Here is a 16,553-nt window from a genome sequence, read left to right as displayed (position 1 = left end):
AGTAACAAAGGCTTTTGCAACCTCTCCCTGGTATGCCGACCTTATTTTTGTTCTACATCATTTACAAGCTCCTCCTGGTTTTACCAAAACTAAAGCTAGATTTCTTAAACTCAAAGCTATGAAATTTTGTATTCTAGACAATAATTTGTATTGGAAAGATGCTGGAGGAATTTTACGAAATTTCTTGTTGAAAGATGAAGCAGATAAATTAATGCAGGAATTTCATGAATATATTGTGGAGGACACTTGTACTAGAAGACCACTACCAACAAGATCCTAAGAGTTGGTTTTTACTGGCCAACCTTATTTGTTGATGTCCATAAGAAAGTCACCTCATGTCACAAATGTCAAATATTTGAAGGCAAAAGGAAATTGTTTCCTTTACCCTTGAAGCTCATATCAATTGAAACTCATTTTCAACAGTGGGTTTTGTATTTCATTGGAGAAATTCATCCTTCCTCCTCGGCCCAACACAAATGGATTCTTACAGCCACCAATTATTTTACCAAATGGATTGAAGCTATACCTACCAGGCAAGCTTCTGATGCAGTGATTATTAAATTCTTAGAAAATAATATTCTTTCAAGATTTGGATGTCCCAGGAAAATCATTACAAATAATGCAACAACATTCAAATCAAAGAATATGGTGGAGTTTTGCAACAAATATCAAATAACCTTAGGACACTCTACTACCTATTACCCCGAGGGGAATGGATTAGAAGAGTCTTCCAACAAAAGTATGGTTAATATCATCAAGAAATGGTTGCAAGATAACAAGAAATCATGGCATAACAAACTGGTAAATGCATTATGGGCTGACAAACTCACCACTAAGAAATAAATTTCCATGTCTCCATACCAATTGGTTTATGGAATGGAAGTTGTTTTTCCAACTTCATTAGGTATCCTTGTTTTGAAAATGATGCAGGAATTGCAAGTGGAACCTAATGACCTTCAAAGAAGAATAAATCAAACAATTCAATTGCAACAATCAAGAGAAGAAGTTCACAATAGAACCCAATTGGTCTAGGAAAACATCAAGAAGATTTATGACAAAAGAACTAAGTCCGATGATTTTCAAATAGGGAACAATGTCTTGAAATGGGATTCAAGAAGAGAAGAAAAAGGTAAGCATGGAAATTTTGATAATTTATGGATGGGACCTTACACAATCCATGCTTACAAGGGAAATAATGCATTTTTTCTGAAGAACATGGATGGAACAGAGCTTCCTAGTGGACCTGTCAATGGCAGAATGTTAAAACATTATGTTTTCCAAGAATAGAAGCATTTCTCATCAAAATCATTGTAGTATCATTTTCTTTGTACTATTTTGATTGGGTAGCTCATGTCAGAAAGTTGAAGTCTGAAGAGAAGGTCCTGAGTTTTTGGTCATGTTTTTCACCATAAGTACAACAACAACAAGACAAATAAGATGCAGTCTAAGTTTAAAACGACGAGGGATTCTTGGAGCTCTGCAACCCTAATGACCTTGCGGCCATGAGGTAGGCAGCGCGGAACACCTCGAAAAACTAGCAGACAGGCACGGACAGAAGTGAACAGGCGGTTCAGAAATGATAGAGGAGACTAGGAGGGGAGAGATCCCCTCCTACAGGGATGCTACAGTGGGAGAAGGAACCAGTAACAGCAAAGCAGAGGCTACACAAAGGACACCGGGACCAGTCCTGGGAGCATGCTGGCAAGTAGGAAGCAAAGGAAGATGTCTGCCCTGCGCAGTGGAGAAACCGAGGTTTGTCATTCTGATGAACAAACTGGAAAGGTACAGAAGTTATATGAAGGATCATGCATTGATCTGCAAGTTCATCAGAGTCTGGCCCTCAGAAAAAGAACTGACAAGATGGATCCAGCAGAAATGGCAGCCATGCGGCCACATTGAACTGAAGCTGGGAGCACGCGGTTTTTTTACGGTAATCTTCTCAAACCTGCAAGACAAAGAGAAAGTTTTTGAAAACGGACCATATTTCCATAACAATGCAGGTTTATTTATGAGGTATTGGGAGGAATGCTATAACCCGGACCAAGAAAAATTCCTAGCAGCACCTGTATGGGTTAGACTGTTTGGACTACCTATGGATTTCTGGGACCTAGAGATTCTTGAAGGAATAGGGAACACCATAGGCAGTTTCGTAAAGATAGCGGAATCAACTAAAAGAGGGAGATATACCTCGTATGCAAGAATATGTGTATACATGAACATTGCAAACCCTATACCAGGTGCAGTCGAACTAGAGTATCATGAGGAGGTCTGGTAGCAGGCTCTGGACTACGATGCCATGAATATGGACACCCTTTTAAGGAATGCCCCTTAAATGTAGAGGAAGAGGAGAGAAAGACCAAGCAACAGAGGAAAACCACTGAAGACGATGAGGGGTTTCAAGAAGTAAAACTCAAGAAATGACCCACTAAAGAATTCCAGCAGAAAGGTAGGAAAGAACAGCCAACCACAAGTCAAGAGACAAATAGGTACGAAATACTACAAACAGAAGAAGGGGAGGAAGAAACCCGAAAGATGGACTACCAAGAAGGGACAGATCAGGAAGGTGGGGGAAAAAGCAGGATACCAACAACAATAAGCAGAAAGCTCAAGAAGAACCAGAAGAAAAGGGGAACCAAGAAAAGGAAGTACACCAGGAGTATGAAGTAATGGAAGTAGATATAAATAAAGGGGATGACCCAACCACAGAAGAGGAAATTTTAAAAAATTTACTGGATAAGTGGAAGAACCTGGACGAATGGTTTATCCTAGAGGAAGATAAAAAACTATACAAAGACATCTTCCAAAAATACAAAGAAAAGCAAGAGAGTGGAAAAACAGGGATGAATGAATAGCTTGGAACACAACAGGATAATAGCCAGGAACATCAACATAAAGGGAAAGGGGGGAAAAAAGAGGATGGAAGAACCTACAAGAATCCATTCAAATAATGGGTGAAATGTTAGTCAACATAGGAAGAGTAGTGCCGCTCTCAGCGGTCTTCCACCAAACAACCCAACCGTCTCAATGATTATTACATCATGGAATATAAGAGGACTTAACAGCAAGGGTAAGCAAAGATATCTGGCTGAGAGGATCAAAAAATAAAAACCTTAGATCATGCTGCTTCAAGAAACAAAAATAACGGGAGCAAAAATGGAGGAAATTCTAAAAAAAATCAAGCCTTATTATGAAAGTATGACAATAGATGCAAAAGGGAGTGCAGGGGGTATAGCAATACTGTGGAATCTAGCAGAAGTAATGGCTGACCTATGGATAGGAATGCGAAGGATTCTATCAGGGAGATTCAAAATGGTAGGACATAAAGATTGGTTCCTTGTATTAGTGGTGTATGGACCTCATATGTTGCTCAAGAGAGAGGCCTTTCTAACACAGCTGCGTCGAATGGGAAACCTACACACAGAAAAACTATGGGTGATAGCAGGAGATTTTAATATGATAACAACCACAATGGAAAATAAAGGAGGACTGCAATGGGAGGATGCAGATATGGAGAGATTTAGGGAAACCCAGACAACCCTCCAATTGATTGATATCAATACTATCAATGGAAAATACACCTGGAATAATAGAAGAGGAGGTAGCAGGCAGATAGCCTCCAGATTGGACAGGTTCTTAGCCACAGAACACTTCCTAGGGAAAGATATATTCTACGAAGCAACGATCTTACCATGCCAAGGATCGGATCACTAGCCAATAAAACTTGAAATTGCCATGAACAATCAAAACCAGCACAAACCTTTCAGGTTTGAAGCCTTTTGGCTAAGAGATCCAACACTCATTGACAAGCTGGAAACCTGGTGGCAGAATAGTGAAGGAGAAATACAAGGCAAGAATAAGATGCACACACTCCAATTGAGACTCAAGGAGCTGAAAAGCAAAATTAAGACTTGGAACAAAGAAGAATTCGACAACATCCATAAAGACAAGGAACAACTCCAAATAGCAATGAAAAGGATACAACAAAAAATCATAGAAGAAGGAAGAATCGAGGAGAGTGCGAAGGAAGAAGGAGAGGTGCTAATCAGACTGGAGGAAAGAAGAAAGCAGGAGGAAATCCTGTGGCACCAAAAGTCAAGAGTTCAATGGTTAAAAGAGGGAGAACGGAATACAAAATTCTTCCATCGAGCAATGCTGCAACACAGGCAGCAGAACCGAATTTTCTCCCTCAAAAATAAACAAGGTAACAGGGTAATCCAGAAAGAGGAAATGGAAAATCTCCTAATCCAACATTTCAAGGGCATACTGACAGAGCCGCAAAGCAACAAAGAAGAGGAGATAGCAAAGATAAAACAATATATCCCAAAAAAGGTAAGCAGGGACCAAAACCTAGCGCTTCTACAGGTAATTACGGAAAAGGAGGTTGAGGAAGTAATCAAGACAATGGCTAAAAATAAAGCCCCTAGCCTGGATGGCTTTACAGCAGAATTCTTTCAAGCAACGTGGCGGTTCATGAAAAAAGATATTGTTAATGCAGTAGAAGAATCAAGAAGCCATAAAAGAATGCACCCAGCATGGAATGCTACCTTTCTGGCCTTAATACCAAAAGTAGATCAGGCTGAAGAACCCCATAGCTTCAGACCTATAGCTCTTTGCAATGTAATCTATAAAATTATGGCCACTATAATGGTCAAAAGATTACAACCCATACTCCTAGAATTGATAGCAAAAGAACAAACAGGGTTTGTGAAAGGCAGACAAATTGTGGATGGGATTGTAGTTGCGCAAGAGGTGATCCACTCCCTAAAGAAAACCGGAAATAAAGGAATGATGATCAAACTTGACTTAGCGAAGGCATATGATAAACTCAGCTGGCAATATCTACAAGAAATCCTTCAAGCCTACGGATTTGACGATAGATGGATAGCATGGATAATGTCCATGATATCCACACCTAGTATGTCAATCCTGCTTAATGGGACCCCTACTGACACCTTTAAGCCTTCCCGTGGCCTAAGACAGGGAGACCCTCTCTCACCGTTCTTGTTCATCTTAGCAGCGGATGGTTTAGGTCACTTAATCAACGCTAGAGTAAGCAGAGGAGAATTCAAAGGGCTAAGAGTATGGGGGAAGACTTAACTATCACACATCAACAATTTGTGGACGATGTGATGATGTACAACCAAGCAAACCTCAAGGAAGCAAAAAAAAAAGGAGAGATCTTAATAGAATTCACAAAGGCTTCAGGAACAGAGGTGAATAAAGAGAAAACCGAAATCTTCTTCTTCAACACGCCAAGAGTGAGCCAAGCCTTCCTAGCAAGAACATTGGGGTTCCAAATTGGGCAGTTCCCAACAAAATACTTAGGAGTACAACTGAGTGATCAACAGTACAAAGTAGCGAATTGGCACGGTTTGATAAGGAAAATTCAAAAAAGAATGGACAATTGGACGTTTAGAACGCTCAATACACCGAGCCGTCTCATACTCCTGAAATCAGTCCTCCAAGCTATGCCAGTCTATCAGATGGCAAGTCAAGCAATCCCTAAGACCATATGTCAGAAAATGGTGCAAATCTTTAAAAATTTTCTATGGCAAGGGGCAAACAAATCAAAAAAATGGGCATTACTTTCATGGACATGGTTAAGCAGGTTGGTATCAGAGGGAGGTCTGGGACTCAGAGACCCTTATATTTTAAACCAAGTCATGGGGGCAAAATTATGGTGGAGATGGATTCAAGGAGGGAATGACCTATAGAAATGTTGTGGGAACAAAAATATGAGATAGCACGGACACCGAAGGGTAAAATCCGAACTTGACAGAAAAGAAAGGCTCAGCTATTTGGAACTTGGCCAATACAAACAGAGCCCTGATAAGAGACAACAACTTCTGGGAAATTCGTGAGGGAGACAAAGCAGATTTTTGGCAGGAAGGGTGGAAACAAAGAGGTACCCTGAGTCAGGAACCTCAGCTACACGAAATACAATAGTACACAACCCAAGTAGTGGAAGACGCAGTAAGAAACTATTGGGTAGGGGACCAAAATAGTTATTGACGAAAATGGAAGATGAAGAGTGATTGGCCTGAAGCCCCAAAAACAGATCAATGGACTACCTATCACAAAGAATTGGCAACCAAGAAAATAGCCATTAAAGAAGGACCAAATATAATAAGATGGGGCAAACGCATTAAAGGCATGTTCACAATATCAGAAGGCTACCATATGAAAACAGGAGGAGCTGGACATGCAAACACAAAAAAATGGAAAAGAATCTGGCAGCTAAAAACCTGGCCAAAAGTGGCGTTTTTTACCTGGACAGTGCTACATGGGCGAGTCTTGACTTGGGATCAATTAAGACGGAAAGGGATGCACGAGCCCTCACGCTGTGCGCTATGCCAAAAGCAAGAAGAAACCATGGAGCATGTCGCAAATTCCTGTAATGTAAGTAACATCCTGTGGCAAAATCACCAACAAATTTTTGGGATTACAGAAAGAAAGTTAGAAAGCATTAAAACAACAATAGAGCTGTGGAGCAGCAAGCCATACCACAACATAATCCTCAACCATGCTTGGAACCTGTCAATTGGGTTCTTCCTGTGGAACCTCTAGAAAGCTCGAAACAGGGTAATATTCAGAATAGAAAAAAATGACATAGGGGAAATCTAGAACCAAATTATGAGAAACATAAGGGAAACAATCACTCTGGGAAACTGGACAGAGGAAGACTGGAAGACGGAAGGTACGGAAACCAGCATTATGAACCGACTGGAAATTAAAGTAAAAAACTCAAGTAGCATAAGGAAGGTACAAGATGTAGAAAAGGTAAGAGCAGAAGAAAGTTACAGGAATCCCCCCCAAGGATTCATAAAACTAAACTTCGACGGGGCAGCCAAAGGCAACCCAGGGGAGGCGGGTATTGGAGGGATATTCAGAGACGAGGAAGGAAAGATCATAAGGGCATATGCAATGGACTGCGGCATCACCACAAACAATGAAGCAGAATATCACGCACTAAACAGGGGACTGGAGATAGTGATACGAGAAGGGTACCAAAGATTGCAGATAGAAGGGGATTCCATGTTGGTCATAGAAACCATAAAACAACTACAGCAAGGAGTACCCACGGAAAAACTAAGCAAAAGTTGGAGGACGACATGGGTAATAACAGACGTTGAAAAGCAACTTCAGCGACTGGCATATACTATCTCGTCCCATGTGAAAAGGAAAGGAAATGCCCCGGCGGACCTCCTCGCGAACTGGGGATGCTGAAACAGAGAGCAACAGTTAGACGCAGGAGAAGCAGAGCTTAGCCAGAATGAGGAAATGAACCAAATGAAACAGGCAGTCGAGGCAGATAAGCGACAACAAGAGAATTCGGGTGACGTAGATGGGAGGGTAGAAGGACGAAGGCAGGCGCAGGCAGATCAGCACAGATCACCCACAGAACAGCACAGGACAGAAGAAAGGACAGAGAGGACATGGATGATGGAAGAGGAAAGAGAAAGGACTGACCCGAGAAGCGTGGGGGCAGAAATGGAAAGAGGTGGGCGAAGGGAGAACAGGACAGCAGGACCGAGAAGGGACAGCAAAGGAAAGCCAGATGGCAATGCAGAGTCAGCAAATGGACGGCAAGAGCAGCCGGGAGAAGATAAACATTAATGAAGCATGGAGGACAAGACATTTGGGCAGCATCCCAAGGAAAGTGGGCTGGAAAGCGAGCCACGGATGGATGGAAATGGAGACAGCTAGAGGTAAGGTTAAGACAGAGGAATATTAAAAGAATAGAGTATGAGGGAAACCATGCATTTTGCATGTGGACGCGGAAGAAGGAAGGTGGCGAGCGAGAACGCATCGACGGCCAACGACAGCTGCAGAAGATAGAACAGCGCAACCAGGTTGACGGGTATGTTAAATTTCCTCCCCCTCACTTGGAAAAAAGATTTTGCATGAAGCATAACGTAGGCATGAAGTTAGATAGGGATAATTTGCATCACCTCAGATTCAGTTACAAAGTTAAGGTAGTTTGGGACAGGAGAGAACCCCGAGAATCCATGGTCGGGAAGGGTGAGTATGACAGTAAGGAGAAGGGCAAACAGGAAATGAAGGACCCATCCACCCATGTCCCCTACAACAGATGTGGAGACCCGGGAATTTCAAACCCTGAGACTATGCCTTTGGAAAGGAAAACCTGGAAAATCTGAGAGTGGAAACAGGAGCATCCCATAGGAGACAGAGAATCTGAAAAAAATTGGGAGGGGGACTCTGAACCAGAGGAACCCAAATCAAGGATGGGGATACGCAAGCCTAGGAGATCTAGGAGGGGCCTGGAACGCAAGGCAGACCGCTTGTCCCAGAAAAACACGCTAACCCTCATAGTGTAACCATCAGAGGTAGAAGCTCGGAATTGGAAAGTTCTAGAGAGGCCTTGGATCTACATAAAAGAGATAGCCATAACTCGAGAGGACCTATGAAGAGGGGTGGTAGTGCTACCCTTTCCAATTATACTACCCCAACGGTTAAAACTGACAACTGTGTTCATAATGTGATAGGTCTAACAAATAGTAAGGGGACAACTGCAACCCAGCCAGATCACTTGAAGGATCAGAGCACCAGCAAGCTGACCAGCAAAAACATGGCACCCAGGCGAAGCAAGAGAAATGTTAAGCAAGAGGCAGGAACAAGCAGTACAGGCCAGAAAAAAGGAAGGAAATCGACAGGTGAACAGATTAAGAAACTAGTGGACGCCTACATGAAAGAAAATCCGTAGGAAATCCGGGACCAGATTTGGAGTTGGGAATGAGACCTGAGACAAAATCTATGAGGCAGAGACCTTCCCTTGCATGAGTGGGAAGAAATGGTATAGGACCCAGGCACAACAAATGGTCAGCAATCTCTCTACACCAGGACTTTGCAACAATATTGGATAATGAAGCACATAGTTTCTCCAGCCATGACCCTCCATCAGGAACATATGGAAGGGGAAGTTTTGAATAGGTAGGAGAGAAACAAGGAACCAAAACTTGGCCAAGGGGAAATGATGAAGGAACTGGCGACCATCTAGATACAAACATATAGGAACAATCTTGCCTTGGGCCGAATTGAGCAGTCTCTGTCCGAGTTAAAGTGGAAATTGTTCCAGCGGGGACGAGAGCTCCCATGCCCAGGGGTGAAGCCGCAGAATACTGGAAAGAAGATATTGAGCCCTGAAGAGAAGGAAACATTTCAGATAGCCTCCTCAGATGAGGAGTAGTTGCTTTCTCTTTAGTTTTTCTATCTAGAGTTTTTTTGAATGTTTATGTCTGAAAGGCCAAAGAGAGGAACTTGGGAGATACTGATGAACTTATTTAAATTTTGGAGTGGATACAATGTTGATCGATGGCCACCTGGTTTCCCTCGGGCAGGTGGTTGGCTGATCGATGTTCTTGAATGTAAATTTTGAAAAAGTAAATATAGAAAGTACTACCTTGTTTACAAAAAAAAAACCAAGACAAATCAGATGCAGAAAAAATATTGAAGGAGATGATTCAAGGCTACTAGTCAACAATTCTTGACACCTCACAAGGAGAGTGACATCCCCAGTTGGAGCCACTATTAGGTTCCTATGATTCATAACATCAAATGATGATTGAATACTTCTTTCAGTATATCAAATTGTAAATAATATTTCATGCTGCAAATGATTTTCAAAAAAAATATAAATAAAAATATAAAATGAAAATAGGGTATATAAAAAGAAAAATAGAACAAAAGAATAAAAAAAAAAAAAGATGAAAAGAACCCCATAAAAAGAAAAATAGTGAAAGTGATGCAAATTCAAATGCCACTAGAAGAAAAATAGTTTGTTTTGAAAAATAAATTAGGGATTGTGTGCATCTTGTTTTAAATGCCACAATCACAAATATTTATTTGAATCATACAATATAATCATGGTCAAACACATTTGAATTTATGTTGTTAGACAAGAGAATAATTTAACCAAACTGTTTAAACTTGGTTAAAATTAGGTAGATAGGTGAATAAATTGATCCAATTGTTTAAACCGGATTAACAATTTAAGTTGTAGGTTAGCAATTAGATTAGGATAAATCTCTCCTTCGAATGAAAATAAGAAGGGTCTTCACATTTAAATGCACCATTGGTTGGTAGAATATAGGCCTTGCTTTCAAAAGTTAGAAACAAAGCATTAAAATGGTATTATGAACATTTTAAAGACATATAGTTTTGGCCTAAGTTTGGCACATGTAAACAAAAGTGAGAAACAACAATATGTTTTGTCGTGTAGTGGATAAAGGGCGAGATCGAGCCAAGTTACGTGTCAAATCACGATTGTGATCGACGGTCGATAATGCCTTTCGTCCCCCCATGCCCTTCCTACCTTTATCAATGAAGGGGGGTCCGAAAAGGCAATTTCATTTTCCCTGACCCCACCTTACATGTCATTCCCAAATTCTTTTGCACCCCCCCTCTCAATACTGCATACCACCCTCCCCCCCTCCCAAAACAACCTAATCTTCTCCTTCCCACCAATGGTTCCCCGTGCCTACACCGCTAATCCCTCCTCGACACCTGTTCGACCGTTTCCCCTACCGGTTATGCATTTAATCCCCCACTAAATTACCATTTAAACCCACCAATGGTCCCACACCTTCAACGGACTATTACTTAAGCATAAAACAACCCATTATCTATTCTGGTTACTCCTTTTTCTCAGTCTGATCCTGCGAATGTTCTTTTTCTTTTTCTCAATTTCAGTTCGTACAGGCAAATTGTCAAGACCCTAAGCAAGAAACCAGGACGTCGTAGCACCAGTTTCCCATCATCTCCAACCTCTAGTTACAAGCTTTCCTAGGTAAATTGCATAACTCATCAACCTTTTCCAAATTCCTTCAAATTCCCAATATGGCTCCCAAGAGAAAAACCAATGTCAATAGTGAAAATCTTATGGTTCCCCCATTAGTTGACCTTGATCACATCCCCCTGGCTGACACAGATTATAAAATCTCAGAGCCAAAGTGTGAATTCGATTTATTTGAATTACACAACTGGCTCAAAGACATCTTCCTTGACCAGAGTGATGAAATTAGCCTCTGGGAATCCAATTTACCCCTCTACATGTTTCCCCAAGCCCATCACTTCCTTGAATTTGTCCTCAAATTCCAAGCTTGTTACCAACTAGACCAAAGAGCCATTGTGGCCCACAATGGTGAAATTCTATTCACAATCACCCCTCAGTCAATTAACCAAATATTTTAGATCCCTCAGAATGATTCCATTATTCCTTTCTTAGTGGAAGCCTTGAATGAACTATATCAAAAATTGACCTTTTCTTAGAGATCCAATATTTTTGAAATCTTCCTGCCTGAAGATGCATAGCTCCCAAAAAATAATCCACTATATCCCTCCTCCATTTTTCTAGACAAAACTAAATAAATCATTTCTATACTCTCATGTTTGCTAGGGTATTATTCCGATGAATGGGTAGATGAACCTATTTTAAGTTTTTTGTCCATTTTCTCCACTGAAGAAAAACCCTCAGTAATTTTCAATTTTAGCCAGTTCCTGTTGACAACATTCATGAACAATTCCTTAAGCTTCCAACTAAAGGAATGTTCATATATGCCTCTATTCTTGTGTACATGTTTTTATTTTTTCAAGAAAAAAAGTTCCCATTTGTAGTACAAAAGCTAAATGAACAGGGAGAGCCACACTCAATTATCTTTTAGACTTCCATACCAAGAAGAAATTCTGAAGAATACAACCTCAAATACTTTATTGATCAATTTATACATCCAGCTAAATGTTTATTGAGCAATGATACAATACCTAGGGTCAATGTAGAGATTAAAAAGATTTTATACGTAAGTGAGAAGGCCAGAACAAGTGACTGGTATTTATACCAGAGTTACACCGAAATAAGATTATATGGGTGTGATCTGCCACCTTATAAACTGCCCATCTATCTCCCATTGAATATTTTTTCTTTAGAATAAATCAGGCAGATGATATACTCATATGAGGTCCATTTTGTGTGAGCTAAAAAGAAATCATAGTTCAGGAAAAAGGCTCAGATAGGACCATTTATTTGTATCAGCAAGAAAACAGGAGAGGAAGCAGATATCCTCCTAAAACATATGAATTTTCCCTTTAGTTTGACTTGGTCATATGACCCATTTGGTATGATCTCAAAACTACGAGTGGAACAAAAAACCACTCCATATGTTCACACTCAGAGGTCTGAAATTAAGAAATACATGAACCAATATTAGTGGGAAGAAAATACTCTATCGGAGGAAAAGGAGTAGTTGTTGTCTACTGCTACTTCACAAACTCCCACACCTCAAGAAAAAGCAGAGAAAAGGGCAAGGGAAGAAAACTCTCCTTCAGTCATAGAGGTTTCAGCCAAAGAATTCAATATTTACACCAAGAAAGCAAGGACAAATCCTAAGATAGATTTTTCAAAAGGAGTAGGGAAAGCTCCTATACTACTCAAGAATCCACATATTCCAGCAAGGGATAACATCTTTACAAGATCTCCATTCTCTTCATTTTCACAAGAGAATCCAAATACAACTCAGACATCAAAATTAATCCAAGGTCAAAGGGAAACAAGTATCTTTGACAAGTTTAAGGAAATAAAACGTAGAAATGAATTTCTCAAAGTCAACACTTATGATCAATTTCAGAAACAAACATCCTCTACCCAGCATAGGCTCTTGTCAGCCTTTGACACTGAGAAAGGAAGAATGCAGATGGAATTCTTGCAGGCATAGGTCCTCCACCCTAAATCTGCAGCAGATTAAAAGAAAACTACATTTGAGTTTGAGGCAAAGGATTTCCATCCTGTAGATAAGATGGACATGCACAGGAAGACTAGGGATAAGATCTATTCTACATTGACAAGTACTGCAATGACTGCTTCCAAATTGCGGGTATCGCTCACTAATATCCAAACCCAATTAAAACTTGAAAAGGCTTCTTCTTTAGGAAAATATAATAAGATAAAATCATTTGAAGACTTGGTCATTAAGATAGGATATGACCCAAGCAATGTTAAGGCAATAGAGGAAATAGTTAAGAAGAAGAATGCTGACATAGCAACACTCAGAAAATAGTTGAAAATGTCAGCAACCGAGGATCCACAAGCAAAAGAAGTGGGGGAGGCAGAGAGCCAAAAAGAAGATATGCTCAGATTAATTATAAATGCACAGATAAGGGACATGGAAGCATAATTGGACAAGTTGATCAAGGAGAAAGAGAAAAATGCACAGCTAGCTATAATCCCACTTGATGCAGTACCTCTTTCAACAATAGTGCAAACAGGAGCTTCTACTTCAACTACAATAACAATGGCTACAACAAGTACAATAAGAGTTTCTACATCTACAACACCCCCTGCACCAACTTCAGATGACCCAAGTAAACTGGTAAAAGCCATGAAGACATGTCTTTACAAGGGGAGGAAATCAAGAAACTACAAGGACATGTGAGGATGCTACAGGAACAGAAAGAAAGAATTGAGAATTCTCAATTGGCAGAAGTGCAAAAATCCTAGAGATTGATGCAAAGGTTACAACAATCAGAAAAGGAATATTTCATGTATCATACCTTAGCTCAGGCTAAGGAAAATATATGGATAGACATCAACAAATCAATCACAAAGATCTGGACATTAATACAAATTATTTTTGGGTAGAAGGAATTGATTTAGAAATCCAAAGGAGCCATTCAAGAAATTAGGGAAAAGTTGGGGGACAAGCCAACTGAAGCCACAAACCTCATCAACTTTCTAAGTTCTAAAAACAAATATGAGTTGGAAGAACTGGAAATTGAAGACAATACCGGGACCATGATATAAATCAAGAAAGTATTGACCAAAAGAAATCTTATGTTGTAGTTGAAGAAAAAGTGTCAAGTTCTGTAGAATGGTGTCCAGAGATTCTTCAACAAGTTTAACGTCCTCATTCAAAATGGAATTCCAAGTTTGTTGGTGTTGAATGACACATTAATAACATTGCTCGATTACAATTATAAATTGATGGCCATTGCTAGGGACGGTGCCAAGTTTGCAGGAACACATGGGAGTGTAACATGGAAAGCCTTCCTAGAGGCATTGAAATTTGATTTAGACATCCAACATGAAATGAAACACATTTTTATCACTAAGCCCACCTTTTCCATGTATATAGAGGTAGATGAAATTTACAGGAGGTTACTCAAATTGTAAATTCCAAGTGAAGAAAGGTGGGAAAATTTATGCGAGTTATTTGAGTAAAAATTCAATTCTTCTTCAATAGCAGGACAAACAACGCAACAAAAGTCAAGGGCCAGATCAACAATAGTCTCCACAAAGATAGTGCCAACAATCCATGCAGTTCAAGTTTTCCTATATTTTTTTAAATTAGAGATATAATTATTTTAGAAATTCATAAATTGCATCCTGATCAGTTATGACAAGATATTTTGTAAATAAACTTATAAATACTTCATGTTTCGAAGTATGAAGTGTTGGTTTTTGCATCTAAGAAATATATTGTACATTTTCGAGCTTCAGTGGACTTATCAGTAATATAGAAAGCTCTTTCACAGGATACTTGTGTTAATTTGTTGGTGAAGTGCCTCTATTGTTTATGTGCTTATTATTCTTTGTTACCATACTCATGTGTTTTCATAATATGAATTATTCAATAAAAAGTTGAAGAACATAATTTTTTTATGTACACTCTAATTCTGGCTTTGAATAATTTTATTGTTTTCAACTGATATTAAGTAAATTCTCTTTACTTGATGGAAATCATTTCTCTTATTCTTATTCATTTCACTTAAAATTAAATAATCCAATTAGTTTGGCTACCTTGCCCTATGAAATATATCTGCAAAGTACTGAAACAAATCCATCCTTTAAGTCACATAATCCATAGCCCAATGGTAATCTAGACATCAATCAAACATAAAATTCAAACAATTTCTTAAATCAAACTTTGAACTTTTATAACTAGCCTAGTATCTAAAATCAAACAAATCTAAATCTAACAGAGAGATCCCTCTCTGAAGTTGGCAGGGCTAGGTCCCAACTTCCAAAGTGGTTTTGTTGTTACCTTTGTTATTTCTCTAGCAACCTCAGAAATTACAGAGTGCTAACATGAAGCATCGTATTCAAGAATGAAAGAAGAAGTTAGTAGGTGAATTTGATATGAAGTACCTTGGACTAATGCATTACTAGGAATTAGAAGTATGGTAGAAACCTAATGAGATCTATCTTAATCAAGGGAAATATGTGATCAATATATTGCAAATGTTTGATATGATGGATAGTAAACTGATGATGACTCCAATGATCACTAATTTGAATAAGTTAAGGAGTTCATATTCAATCCTTGTTGATCCAATATTCTACCGATATTTCATTGTCTCCTTGATGTATCTTGTGAACATCCAACCTGACATATGTTTTGCAGTAAATGTTCTTAGTCAATTCCAGTTGGATCCAAGGCATGATCAATGGATACCAACTAAACATATATTGACATATCTTCATGGGACTATACATCGCTGACTAAAATATGCTGGTAATGAGATACAATTATTGGGCTATACAAATTTAGATTGGGGAGGCAGTGATGTAGATGGAAACAATACTACTGGTGGATGTTTTGGTTTGGGACCTTCTATGATAACATGAATGAGTAGGAAACAAGATTAAATTGCATTGAGTAGCATTGAAGAAAAACATATAACAACAAATGAAGTTGGTAGAAAAGTTGTTTGGATCAGAAAATTTCTTTCAAATTTTTTTTAAGGACCTTTGGAACCTACCGTCATACACTGTGACAAGAAGAGTTGCATAAGGTTGACAGAGGAACCATTTTTTCATGCGAGGACAAAGCATATCAATAATAAGTACCACTATATTAGAATCTTGGTATATGATAGGGTCATGAAGCTATAATACATCTCCATAGACGAACAAGTAGATGACATATTAATGAAGTCTCTTCCAAATAAGAAGTTTGAGTATTTGATAGTTTGGACTTGTGGATATCCCCTCCCTAGTTCAGAGGGAGTGATGAGGGATAACGTATTCTCCATTTGTCATGCACTAGGCCCATGATTAACAATTGTAAGTCTAGTAAAGGCACTGGTAGGGAGAATCGATGCTTCTTGAGGATTGAGAATCAAATATAGGAGTAGTCCTGTGGATTGATACTCTTTGAGGAGGAGCAAGGGCATCCAAGATAAGAGTAGTCAAAGAGGACTAATATTCTTTGATGATTGGGAATCCAAGATAAGAATAGTATTGTAAGGACATAACTAGTGAACATTCAAATGGGGTATGTGCCTTGAGAGGTTGTGGTGATGGTGTCCAAATATATGCCTCCCAACATTGTGCTCTAATCTAGTGGAGAGTTAGAGCTTTTCTGTTAAGGCCTATCTAAGTTGAGATTGACAATTTTGGTTACAATGTTGATGATTGATGATGGATTATCAATATGAACTCTTCTTATGAGAATATTTCAAGCTAAGTATCCTTGTATCCCGTTGTGTAATTATGAATACCTCCCTATTTAAGAGGGAGTGTTGAAAAATGTAACTAGGTT

This window comes from Pinus tabuliformis, chromosome 4_2 (genome assembly GCF_031772625.1).
Source record: "Pinus tabuliformis cultivar Carrire ecotype Pingquan chromosome 4_2, CPIR1, whole genome shotgun sequence".
Lineage (NCBI taxonomy): Eukaryota > Viridiplantae > Streptophyta > Pinopsida > Pinales > Pinaceae > Pinus > Pinus tabuliformis.
This window is presented reverse-complemented; position numbering follows the sequence as displayed.